The sequence below is a fragment of the Crinia signifera genome, chromosome 4 (genome assembly GCF_055691185.1).
Source record: "Crinia signifera chromosome 4, ASM5569118v1, whole genome shotgun sequence".
Taxonomy (NCBI): Eukaryota; Metazoa; Chordata; class Amphibia; order Anura; family Myobatrachidae; genus Crinia; species Crinia signifera.
Genome location: NC_139220.1, coordinates 51312427 through 51326217, shown reverse-complemented (window position 1 = coordinate 51326217; position 13791 = coordinate 51312427). Strand labels below are relative to the sequence as shown.

At 45.6% G+C, this 13791-nt stretch overlaps 1 long non-coding RNA gene across 1 annotated transcript in view; it reads right to left on the bottom strand.

Moving 5' to 3' along the window:
• Window positions 1-4730: 4730 nt before the first annotated feature.
• The window catches only part of LOC146072314 (uncharacterized), a 27894-nt gene continuing 18833 nt past the window's right edge, over window positions 4731-13791 (bottom strand). The window contains exon 3 of the long non-coding RNA XR_014473052.1: window positions 4731-5165. This is a non-coding gene — a long non-coding RNA (uncharacterized LOC146072314). The remainder of the gene's footprint in view (window positions 5166-13791) is intronic.

Here is a 13791-nt window from a genome sequence, read left to right as displayed (position 1 = left end):
TGCTGTGGCCACTGTCCCTGAAGGGTTTTTTCCAGATGAAGACCTGAATCAGGGAGAAACATTTGTCAAGGCATGCAATGGAGTTTTGAACCAAGCCCCAGGGGTCTGGCTGCTGTGACCCTATTCTGCAGGCCAGGGCTGTCAGCTGTCTTGGAGAGATCAAGGAAAGGACCACTACACCAACAGCTGTCCCTTATATCATCTTTCATGCAGCAAGTAAGGGACAGTTTCTCCCCAGCTGAATGTCACTCAGAAAGTGGGTCTCCAGATATAATCCCCTGCATGCCATGGAGTGCCAGGGCATGCTGGGACCTACAAAATATACCAACGGTATATCAGGCGCAAAAAATAAATTAAAATGAATAAATAAATAATATCTAACAATCAATATTCCACAGCATTAATTAGTTGAAGTGCTGCTCCCAATTTAACTTGAACCAACACAAAAAATTAAAGTATAAAGAGATGAGAGCGCACTTAATAAATCTATATATATTTTAATTAATATAAAGACACACTTTAAGACATTTCATTTAAAAAAAGAACAATATAGCATAATAAAATGACAATAAAAAATCCAACTTAATATCTCAATTTAGTAAAGTTCTTCCCAAAGTCAGATATAAATATATTTTAGCTCCGCTGCTCTTACCCACTTGGATCCTTGTGTTGAGGGGGGTGGGGAGCCTCCAATGGATATAATTGATGATAATTGTGTCCAGAGATAAATTGTATCAATTCTGCCTTTATTATTAATACTTTGTTGTTATGTGGAGATAAATAAAATGCAGAATTAAATCAAACTCGGTGCTGTTTTTTGAAGTCGAAGATTTGCTTCCAGGGGTTCTGTATTAATCCTGGTCATGGAGATCTGTTACCACAGGACAGGAGGAGGATGGAATGTCAGGAAAGGCAATATAGCAGGTCACTTCAACCGGCGTGGCTCTGTTGTAATGGGAGCCGACGCCGGGAGCAACCTTTGCCATGGTGAATGTAAGCAAGTTGCTACAACCGGCGTGGCTCAGGTGTATTCAAAGCCGATTACTTGACACATACCGCTCTAAGGGCGGGATGTATCAATACTCGCATTTCTGTAGTGAAGTGGAGTCCTTTTTTTCGTGGAGTTTTTGTGGGCTTTTTGCTGAGTTTTCCGCGTTATGTATGATTTTTTCCCTCTGTTCCTAGGTCTGCGGTAATGCAGACCTCCGTCGGAATCTTTTCGTTGTTTTTGGTTTTTTTGCGCATGCGCAATGAAGTGTATTTTTCCTCTCATGCGCAGATCTGTTAAATTTGATTTTTATATGCACTGAACTAGGGGCAGCAGACATTAAAGGAACTTTCCAAACACACAGCCAGCATAGTACTATTTAGCATGATGATAACATGATTACCTGAATGCTATACATTGCGCTATATAGCGCTATGCTGGCTGTGTATATGGGTGATGTGTTTGTGAAGTTCCTCTAATGCCCGCTGGCCAAAAGTCCCTGCCGCTGATGCGTTTTTTATATGTATATCGCCTGCAATACAAGGCAAATATTTCCAAGGCATAGCTGAGCGCTGCAAATGTTAATACATTACACAGCGCGTCAGCTTACATACAAATCAATGACAGTAACTACCGCGCCGGAAACGCCGCGATAGTACAAGCCGGCTGAGTTTTTTGCTAACAGCAAAGCAAAACTTTATTAATACATCATGAGAAGGCACTGCGGATGCGTAAACGGGATGTCAGCGCTGCGATAAGCGTTGATACATCCCGGCCTAAGGGGGAAATTTACTAAGATGGGAATAAGACTTCACATGTGATGTTGCTATGGGCAACCAATCAGATCCTGTCTACTTTTTTTCTAGAGGGTGCTAAATAAATAAGTAGACTCTGATTGGTTGCCCATAGCAACATCACATGCTAAGTCTTATTAAATTCCCCCCTAAGTGTTATTTACTGTACTTATAACTCATAAGAATCAGTACATTTCAACTTCACTTCCCTTTGTGGATACTTTTTTTTCTCCTGTTTTGAACAAAACTTTATTGTTTTCAGAACAGAAATCAAACTATGTGTTGTTCTTTTGTGTATGTTTTTTTTTTATTCAACAAATATTTATGAGCTTTTTCCTTTATTTATTTAGCATTTCTTTCCTGCAAGATAATGATCATACACATATGTTCAGAGATGCTTGAAATGGATCAAAAGTACTGTGCGAGGATAGGTATAAAGAGTGCCTGTATATGTAATAATGCAATCACTGATCTTTATTTTCATACCTCACCCAACATTGGGACCTTGCAGGTGACAGCCAAGGAATAAAATGAAGGCCTAATTTATTCAATGCTTGTTAGCTATCACGCGTCCCAATGTACTGTTGGAGGAGTAAAGTTATTAATGAGACTTCCAGATGACTGTGCCAATGTAACTTACTAATGCAACCTTTACTTTATGTTTATTTTGTAACAGCGCCAACTGAGCAGCCTAAAGCCAAAGTCCCCTTCACTTGCCACAAGCATTAGATGCCAGTTGCATAACCTACCTTACATGCACATGGGCAGTATGACTGGCGAGTGTGTTTAGCAGCATTACAAGGGGAGCTATATGTGTATTAGCCTAGTGCACCTTTAATCAGGCCCTGAAGTTTACCATGGAGAAAGATGAGAAAGGCTTAATGCCTTCCTCCACTAAAGTAATGCATCAATAGGGTTGCCACCTCTCGCGGATTTCCGGGATTCTCCAGGATTTGGTGGCAACCCTCCAGAAGGCTTTTCCAGTCACCCAGATTCTGGGATTCTCCCGGAATCCGGGTGACTGGAAAAGCCTGGTCGGCCTCTCACACTGTGATGGGGTTTTTATGCTTCACGTCACGAGCGCACCTTATTTCCCTGTCACCTGACCCACCACTTCCGGCAGTTGCGGGTAGGAACAGGACTCGCTCCGCCTGGGCCGTTGGTTGCTTCCTTGTAGTCCGCGAGACATGGCAGAGACTGTGGTGGACACGTGTCGGCTGCACAGTACGCCACAGAACCTGAACGTCGCATACGGGCCGCCAAGCAATTTTCTGGAGATCAAGGGGTGATGGTGGGAGTGGGTGACCCATTATACTACCCTGAAGGGGAGACTTCCCTGAGGTGTCCCCAAGAGACCTGTGCTATGTAGAATGCTGCCATGGCTTATGGATGGGGCTGGATTGGAATGATTTGGCAGAGCCAGGGGAGGGGGTTCATAGTAGCTGCTTCAAGTCGTGGTTTTTCTACATACATGTTACAGGTGCTGCTGGTCAGTAAGACTGGGTGTATGGATTTTATGTGCTGCCTGTAATGCAGTTTTTTGCCCCTTAAGTGTTCTTCTTTTTGTCTGCAATTGTTTGAAGTCTGGTGTTACTTCAATATCAGTGTCTAAGCTGCTGTGTTGTCTCTGCGCAATTGTACAAAATATCTTCCTATCTACTGCCCCCTTAAGTGTGTATATTATATACATATAAAAATTTTGGTACTTGTGTGCAATCACGTCTCCCACGATGTCCATTGTATAGGAAAAAAATCGCATCGCATCGCATGCGGTTTTTAACAGAAATGCATCCAAATGCATTGAAATTAGTATCAAACATGTTCAATGGCCCCCAAATGTCATTTTAGAGGCTGTACCACCCCCACTATCAACGCGAACCCGAAGCGTGGCGAGCGCAGCGAGCCCGCGAGGGGCGGCGGTACGCATCCTTCGACCTTTTCATACCCCCACTATCCACGTCGGCGTGGAGTTGAGAATAGAAAGTGTGGCGAGCGCAGCGAGCCCCGCGAGGGGACACGGATACCTTCACAGGTATCCGCGTCCCCTCGCGGGCTTCACAGGTGTCCGCGTCCCCTCGCGGGGCACGCTGCGCGCGCCACGCTTCGGACTCGGTGGCTCGCCACACTTTCTATTCTCAACTCCACGCCGATGTGGATAGTGGGGGTATGAAAAGGTCGTAGGACGCGTACCGCTGCGCTCGCCACGCTTCGGGTTCGCGTTGATAGTGGGGGTGGTACAGCCTCAAAAATGACATTTGGGGGCCATTGAACATGTTTGATACTAATTTCAATGCATTTGGATGCATTTCTGTTAAAAATCGTATGCAATCGCATGCGATGCGATCGCATGCGATTTTTCAAAAATGCTAAAAAAACCTGCAAAAATCGCATGCCACTACATTTGGCATGCGATGGGAGCCGTGAAAGTACACAAGTACCAAAATTTTAAATATATATATATATAAGGGGGCACAAATCTCCATCACAGGCAGCAACGGGGATGAACTTACAACCCCTCCCACCGTATAACAGAATTCTGTGGGGCTGAATGTCTTCCCCTTCCCCACATGGTAATTGACTAAATGTACCCAGAACCTCTGATGGGGCAAATGTATTTTTTTTTTTTGTCTGATCGTGGGCCGCAATCGTAGCCCCGCCCTCTTACTGATTAGGCTCCACCCACTGGAGGGGGGGGGTGTCCTCCAGGAATCGATGATGCATAAGGTGGCAACCCTATGCATCACCCATACTGAAATCCCTGAAAAAGGACCCAATAGGCCTGGAAATGTAAGATTATCCACCATTTTCACTACTTGTTTGGAGATTGCCCACTTCCCTCAGTTTCTCATATTTGACACTTCATTTTTCACTGATACCTACAGTAGGTGGTAGGATAATCACACCCCTGCTACAGACCCCATTTCTACTTCTGCATCAACTGCACTATTTGTACCGTCTATATCCCTGTGTCCGTTACTCTTGGTAGGATGATTATGTATCGGAATTATTACATTTAACAAGTTCCATGTGTCTTTATACATGTAAAAAAATAAAAACACATAAGTAAATTACTTTTGTACACTTTATGTGTTTTATTGTTTTCTTTTGATCTGCAAATAAATTGCCTTTGGTTTCTTATTGTTTACATTTTTACTGTTTTTTTTCCCTGCTCCATTAATCTGTCTGGGCTTTATAAAATACTTTTGGAGATTTTTTTAGGGAAGCATATGTCATTTTTAAAGTAGAGTGCTTTAAAAATAGAGCTGTCATTTCCAGGCACTGAATTCTTCATGGGATGGAAACAGTGGGGCTCTTCCTTGCTGTGTCTCTAAGGAGAGCATTCTGGCTTCTACCCTTGGAATTTGTGTCATTCAGTGCTCCATCTGCAAAGCAGAATTGTTCCTATTAGATAACCTCTAAAACTCCCATATAAGTGTATTGTTTTAGGATATACTATATATATTATGGCTCCACCCACTCGCAAGGGCGACTCGCCGCAGGGGCTTGCGAATGGATATTACACATTAACATCCATTCACAGGGCAGGGGGAACCTCCCACATCTTTCGATGGTTTCCAACTGATCATCGAAAGATGTAGAAGGTGCAGGCATATAAAAGTGACTCTCAAGTCACTTATATATGCGCGCATGCTGGGAAAGAAATGGGCGGGCAGCCCATTTTCCGGTGTCGACCTACTCATTGTCTATACACTGACTGCATATCCTTGCATGGACTTATACGTGCCCCATGAGAGCCCATGTGTCTCACCTATGCTGGCCGGTATTAGTAAATCCTAGCAAAAAAAGCATCTCATTGTAAATGCAGTACCTTTAAGTAATGTTCAGTGCTGCAAGTAATGGGTACGGCGTACGAAGAGTAGCAGGGCGCCCGGCACCACACTTGCTGCCTGCCGGTCTGCCCTTCAGATGCTGATCGCCTGTGTGCTGCGGAGGCACAGAGTCTCTGACAGCATTATAGAGACCCCCGGCCGCCGCCACAGAGAAGACACGCTAGAGGTCCTCCTGCACCTCTAGTGTCTGTCACAGACTCTAGAGGTGCAGGAGGGCCTCTAGCGGCTGTATCCTTTGTAGCGGTGGCCATCTTTGGAGGGCGCAGGGTCTCTAATGCTGTCAGAGACTCTGCGCCTCCACAGCGGACGGTCGGTATCCGTCAGGGGGAAGAGCAGGCAATTAACACATTTAATCCCCCCTGGGAAATGCACATTTAACTCCTCCTGGGCAATGAGCATGTAATACCCCTGGCTATGAGCATGGAAACCCAGGCCAAAAGCATTTGACCCCTATGGAAACAAGCATATAATCCTTCTTAGAAATAAGCATTTAATCCTCCCTGGCTACGAGCATGGAACCTCTGACAATGAGCATGTAATTCCCTATGGCAACGGGCATGTAATCCCCTCTGGCAACAAGCATTAAACCCCTGGCAACGAGCATGGAACCATTGGCAACCATCATGTGTAGGTAGGCGGCACTTCAGGAGGCACTTTGTGTTTAAGCGGCACTAGTGGGGGCATTATATGTGTAAGCAGCACTACTGATGGCATTATATGTGTAAGAGGCATTAATGGGGGCAGTATGTGTGTAAGGCAACGGCACTACAAGGGGGTCATTATATGTTAAAGCAGCACTAATGGGACCATTATGTGTGTAATGGGGCACAGCTGGGGAGCATTATATGTGTAAGCAACACTACAGGGGGCATCATGTGTGTAAGTAGCACTACAGGGCATATTATGTGTAAGCGGCACTGGTTTCCCAAATACGGGGGGAAGAAGTAATGGGGTCTCTCCATATTTAAGAAACCAGCACTGTTCTTTTGGACAGAAATAAGGGGAACAAAAAAAACCTAGGGCTTCCCTGTATTTTGGAACCAGCAACGGGCTTCAACAGCCAGCGGTGTCATGCCACAGCCAGGGGACCCTATTTACTCAGGATCCCCCGACTGGTGCTTTCTGGGTAATGGGTAACCCAGACACCCTCCTGACAGAATAGAGAGCCCCCCCCCCCCCCCCCCCCCCCCCATAACAAAATACGGGTCAGGGGGTGGAGCCAATATGATGCAATTCCACTACAATGAGGCTATTTTGGACCCACCCCCTCCTGATAGACCTGCAAATTGCATCATTTTGCCATAAGGGATGGGGCTTAGAAATAACATGGCAGCTATTCTTCTCATTTACATACTGCTGTAGTGGTGTTTACCACTAACGCAGCTTTGGTACATTGCCCCACATTTTAGATGCATTTTGTTGTGGTTTTCTATTTCCTCACTGGGACATCTCAGCACATCGATATTTTGAATTAAATAATAATAACAGAAGCGCACCCCAGTACACCCTTTAAGTAACTAGTGGAAACAGAGATGAATATTATTTTTCTTCATTTATAGACTGGGCATTTCTGCACAGTAAGACATTCTGTCCATACTGTAGTAGAAACCCTTGTGTTTCACTGACCCCCAAAAATCTATCAAATCTATTAATAAAATACTAATGTCCTGTTAGTAATGCGTCAGTGTAATGTCCATTTAGTGAATGATATCCCTGATGTTGTCTGTCAACTGTTCCCCATTGTCTCTGAAGATGCTTGAGCGTGACACAATACAGTACTTATCTGAGCAGTTTAGTCATAAAACGATATTTTAATATTATATTATCTGGCCATAATTGGGTTGTCATAGGGAAAGCAGTGCAAGAGGAGAGAGAAAGTTCTTTGTGGTACAATAACAATCTAATTAGAAATCATGCAGGGATATTATGTAAAAGGGCATTGAACATCATCTGTAGAGTCGGGATCCCAAATCCCAGCTGTGGATTCTATCCAGTACCCGCACATGCTCTCGCTTATCTATGTGGTGTCGCTACATCTCTCGGAACAGAAATGCTTACAGTATGCTTTGTTTGCTGTAAACATATAAGAAAACCATTGTATGCAGATAAAGCAGGCTGCTGTCAGCAATATACCTCAACTGCTATCCAAGGTGGATTAAGAGTATGTGGACCCAAAAAGCTAAACCCTGTGCTAGCACCCACCACTAAATCTTCAAGTCTGGTCGGCACATGTGTCCCTCCCATACATGCTTACACTGCACTGCCTGTCCGTCACAATGTCTAGCCTTGCTAGGGAACACATAGGGGAGGCTGCCAGTCAGAAAAGCCAGGTAACGTTGTTCAGAATCCCGACAGGGGTGCAGTAAGTATACTTACCTTTTACCTGCCCACGCTTACCCTCCCTACCCGATGCCTAACGCTAACCCTTACGTCTAGGACCAGTGTAAGGCTACGTGCACCCTAGGCAAAATTACCCTGTCTAAACCTATCCACCCCCCTACCTCGGCCTAACCCTTGCCCTGTCCTAGTGTCTAAACCTATCCATCCCCCAACCTCGCCCTAACCCTTACCCTGTCCTAGTGTCTAAACCTATCCACCCACCTACCTCGGCCTAACCCTTACCCTGTCCTAGTGTCTAAACCTATCCACCCCCCAACCTCGGCCTAACCCTTGCCCTGTCCTAGTGTCTAAACCTATCCCCCCCCTACCTCGGCCTAACCCTTACCCTGTCCTAGTGTCTAAACCTATCCACCCCCCAACCTCGGCCTAACCCTTACCCTGTCCTAGTGTCTAAACCTATCCACCCCCCAACCTCGGCCTAACCCTTACCCTGTCCTAGTGTCTAAACCTATCCACCCCCCAACCTCGGCCTAACCCTTACCCTGTCCTAGTGTCTAAACCTATCCACCCACCTACCTCGGCCTAACCCTTACCCTGTCCTAGTGTCTAAACCTATCCACCCCCCAACCTCGGCCTAACCCTTACCCTGTCCTAGTGTCTAAACCTATCCACCCCCCAACCTCGGCCTAACCCTAACCCTGTCCTAGTGTCTAAACCTATCCACCCCCCTACCTCGGCCTAACCCTTACCCTGTCCTAGTGTCTAAACCTATCCACCCCCCAACCTCGGCCTAACCCTTACCCTGTCCTAGTGTCTAAACCTATCCACCCACCTACCTCGGCCTAACCCTTACCCTGTCCTAGTGTCTAAACCTATCCACCCCCCCAACCTCAGCCTAACCCTTACCCTGTCCTAGTGTCTAAACCTATCCACCCACCTACCTCGGCCTAACCCATAACCTGTCCTAGTGTCTAAACCTATCCACCCACCTACCTCGGCCTAACACTTACCCTGTCCTAGTGTCTAAACCTATCCACCCACCTACCTCGGCCTAACCCATAACCTGTCCTAGTGTCTAAACCTATCCACCCACCTACCTCGGCCTAACACTTACCCTGTCCTAGTGTCTAAACCTATCCACCCACCTACCTCGGCCTAACACTTACCCTGTCCTATTGTCTAAACCTATCCACCTCCCTACCTTTGGCCTAACACTTACCCTGTCCTAGTGTCTAAACCTATCCACCCCCCTACCTTTGGCCTAACACTAACCCGCCAGAGGCTGCTTACAAACGGATGTCGGCAGTTGAGATTCAGTGTCAGCATTAGAGCAATGTCGGCATTCCAGCGCCGGTGTTCTCCCCGAGAGTTGCAATTCTGTAGCTGGGATTTCCATTGCTGTCATCCCGACCACTCATATGTTAACCGCATCTCTGGGCAGCAGACATCTACACAGTGCACTTAGTGTTGCACGCTCAAATACTAGTGCGAGCACTTGCAATTTTTACGATTTTTAGCAAAACTGAACCTGAATCAGGCCCACAGTTAGCAAGTGTGCAGCAAGTATGACCAAAATGCAGAAGCAAACATGGTTGTACCTGACTCTCACATAAACAAGAGATCAATGAAAATATTGTGGAGAAATTGAGTTGCTACATAAACCGGTTGGCCTGATGTATTGGTAGTCTGAATCAGGCCCTTAGTGCGATGAGGAGAACATTCCTGTCTCCAGCTGCAGCCCTGCAAACAGTTACACAAACACCTGCACGCAGGCACTTCAGGAAGGAGATTAAGTTCATGCGCCTATGTATGTGCACGAGGGATAAATACACTATGTGCATGAGGGATAAATACACTATGTGCATGTATGTGCACGACGGATAAATACACCATGTGCATGTATGTGCACGAGGGATAAATACACTATGTGCATGTATGTGCACGAGGGATAAATACACTATGTGCATGTATGTGCACGAGGGATAAATACACTATGTGCATGTATGTGCACGAGGGATAAATACACTATGTGCATGTATGTGCACGAGGGATAAATACACTATGTGCATGTATGTGCACGAGGGATAAATACACTATGAGCATGTATGTGCACGACGGATAAATACACTATGTGCATGTATGTGCATGAGGGATACATACACTATGTGCATGTATGTGCATGAGGGATAAATACACTATGTGCATGTATGTGCATGAGGGATAAATACACTATGTGCATGTATGTGCATGAGGGATAAATACACTATGTGCATGTATGTGCATGAGGGATAAATACACTATGTGCATGTATGTGCAGGAGGGATAAATACACCATGTGCATGTATGTGCATGAGGGATAAATACACTATGTGCATGTATGTGCAGGAGGGATAAATACACTATGAGCATGTATGTGCACGAGGGATAAATACACTATGTGCATGTATGTGCACGAGGGATAAATACACTATGTGCATGTATGCGCACGAGGGATAAATACACTATGTGCATGTATGTGCACGAGGGATAAATACACCATGTGCATGTATGTGCATGAGGGATAAATACACTATGTGCATGTATGCGCACAAGGGATAAATACACTATGTGCATGAGGGATAAATACACTATGTGCATGTATGTGCAGGAGGGATAAATACACTATGTGCATGAATGTGCATGAGGGATAAATACACTATGTGCAGGTATGTGCACGAGGGATAAATACACTATGTGCATGTATGTGCACGAGGGATAAATACACTATGTGCATGTATGTGCACGAGGGATAAATACACTATGAGCATGTATGTGCACGAGGGATAAATACACTATGTGCATTTAAGTGCATGAGGGATAAATACACTATGTGCATGTATGTGTAGGAGGAATAAATACACTATGTGCATGTATGTGCATGAGGGATAAATACACTATGTGCATGTATGTGCACGAGGGATAAATACACTATGTGCATGTATGTGCACGAGGGATAAATACACTATGTGCATGTATGTGCACGAGGGATAAATACACTATGTGCATGTATGTGCACGAGGGATAAATACACTATGTGCATGTATGCGCACGAGGGATAAATACACTATGTGCATGTATGTGCACGAGGGATAAATACACCATGTGCATGTATGTGCATGAGGGATAAATACACTATGTGCATGTATGCGCACAAGGGATAAATACACTATGTGCATGAGGGATAAATACACTATGTGCATGTATGTGCAGGAGGGATAAATACACTATGTGCATGTATGTGCAGGAGGGATAAATACACTATGTGCAGGTATGTGCACGAGGGATAAATACACTATGTGCATGTATGTGCACGAGGGATAAATACACTATGTGCATGTATGTGCACGAGGGATAAATACACTATGAGCATGTATGTGCACGAGGGATAAATACACTATGTGCATTTAAGTGCATGAGGGATAAATACACTATGTGCATGTATGTGCAGGAGGAATAAATACACTATGTGCATGTATGTGCATGAGGGATAAATACACTATGAGCATGTATGTGCACGAGGGATAAATACACTATGTGCATGTATGTGCACGAGGGATAAATACACTATGTGCATGTATGTGCACGAGGGATAAATACACTATGTGCATGTATGTGCACGAGGGATAAATACACTATGTGCATGTATGTGCACGAGGGATAAATACACTATGTGCATGTACTGTAAGTGCACGAGGGATAAATACACTATGTGCATGTATGTGCACGAGGGATAAATACACTATGAGCATGTATGCGCACGAGGGATAAATACACCATGTGCATGTATGTGCATGAGGGATAAATACACTATGTGCATGTATGTGCATGACGGATAAATACACTATGTGCATGCATGTGCACGAGGAATAAATATACAGGCATGTGGCTGGGCGTCCAGATCCGACCATCCATCTCCAGCGGCGGGGTGGGCGATAGCAGCACAGCGGGCATGTGGCTGGGCGTCCGGATCCCTGACAGTGTGACAGGCATGGCGGCGGACGGCTGCGCAGCATGGCGTGATGTCAGGGGTCACGCTGTGCAGCCTGGGCGCTGTCAAGCCTGTCATCACAGCACACTGCCCTGAACACAGAACCAGCCGCCCACCGGGGGCAAGCAGCAGTCAGCCGGGCGGCATCTGAGCCATTAAGTGCCCAGTGCTGCCCGGCTTTAGGCACTGGGGTACTAATCCCGAATTCGAAAGCTTCAATCCCGGGATTCAAATCCCGACGATTTTAGGTCAAAATCCCGGGATCCCGCCGATCCCGATCCCGGGATTGGCCTCCCTATGCACGAGGGATTAATACACTATGTGCATGAGGAATTAATACACTATGGGGCCCTTATTTTGATTGAGTCGGATGGCTCCGAGTGCGTATGGACAGCCGATGGTTGGTATTTGCGCATGTGCAGAGGCGTATCTGCGCACGTACGAACACGGCGTGAGGTCCGTGCAGAAAATGATCGTACGGAACCATCCGAGCAGGGGGGTGGAGAGAGGCGTGAAGGGCTGTTTGGGCTCATTACCATATACGTACGCCCGCGTTTCATGGGTGTTCCCATTAAAATGGTGGGCGTATGTATGGTAATGCAGCCGCGACGCACGTGTGGGGGTGGACAGCTGACATAGCCGGATGCCAGCTGCCTGCCCATGTCCCTGCTTTCATATGGAAAAATGTCCAAGTGGTCTGGAGCACTCGGTGCTGCCTGACCGCTTGGTCCATCATTCGACATGAAACACCCACTCGCAGTCCGTTTGGTCAGCGTGTTACCGCATTTGGACGGTGTGAGTGATCCGTATGGTAGGCGGGGCTAAGAACACTTGGATCCTGTCCGAAATACACATCCGTCCGATTCAGCTAGAATAAGGGCCTATGTGCATGAGGGATAAATACACTATGCGCATGTATGTGCACGAGGGATTAATACACTGTCAGTGGTTCCCAAACTTTTTTTAATCACGGCACCCTAGAGCATCAAAATGTTTTCAAGGCACCCCTACGCCAAATGTTTCTTATTGAGAAATTTAGAAAAAAAAATATTAAAGTAAATGCATTGTGTTTATATGTCACAGTTATCTGGTGAGGGACAGGATTTGCTTCTGTTTGTCCACATGTATTATGATTGGCAGCCACCAGCACTAGTTTTGCCTGTTACATTGACCATTAATAATATGAATTGATCCTAGTCCACCAACCCAAGGAACCCCTGCAAGTGTCCTGAGGCACCCCAGGGAGCCTAGGCACACAGTTTGGGAACCACTGCACTATGTGCATGTATGTGCACAGGGATAAATACACTATGAGCATGTATGTGCACGACGGATAAATACACTATGTGTATGTATGTGCATGAGGGATAAATACACTATGTGCATGTATGTGCACGAGGGATAAATACACTATGAGCATGTATGTGCACAAGGGATAAATACACTATGTGCATGTAAGTTCACGAGGGATAAATACACTATGTGTATGTATGTGCACGAGGGATAAATACACTATGAGCATGTATGTGCATGAGGGATAAATACACTATGTGCATGTATGTGCACGAGGGATAAATACACTATGTGCATGTACTGTAAGTGCACGAGGGATAAATACACTATGCACGAGGGATAAATACACTATGTGCATGTATGTGCACGAGGGATAAATACACTATGTGCATGTATGTGCACGAGGGATAAATACACTATGTGTATGTATGTGCACGACGGATAAATACACTATGTGCATGTATGTGCACGAGGGATAAATACACTATGTGCATGTAC